This window comes from Trachymyrmex septentrionalis, unplaced genomic scaffold (genome assembly GCF_001594115.1).
Source record: "Trachymyrmex septentrionalis isolate Tsep2-gDNA-1 unplaced genomic scaffold, Tsep1.0 scaffold32, whole genome shotgun sequence".
NCBI classification, from domain to species: Eukaryota; Metazoa; Arthropoda; class Insecta; order Hymenoptera; family Formicidae; genus Trachymyrmex; species Trachymyrmex septentrionalis.
The window spans coordinates 3,886,664-3,887,095 of NW_017305485.1; positions in this window are offsets into that span (position 1 = coordinate 3,886,664).

The following is a 432-nucleotide window of genomic DNA, read 5'->3' on the forward strand; positions in this document are numbered from 1 at the left end:
TATTATTCTACAATGATAAACACGCTTACATCGTTTCCAAATGTAAAAGTTTTAAGAATATATTGTTTTATAGATCCAATGTATTCATTCTAAAAATTTTTCTACAAATATATAAATTATTAGCGGCGATGTAAACTTCGATGGTAAAAAGGGGTAAGGTTTTGAAATTAATAATTCGTTTTCAATCTTGATCATTTGCATCGTGTACTTGTGTATGTATTATGTATGGTACGTGATAAAAAATAAAAATTTCCTCATCTCATAATATAATCATTATAATAAATATTTAAATTTGCTATTATTTGTAAGTTCCATTTTACAGATTTAGAATTTTTATTTTCTTAGATTTTTTTTATGAAATGAAAGAAATAATAATACACACATTCTCTCTCTCTCTCTCTCTCTTTCTCTCTCCCCCCCCCTCTCTCTCTC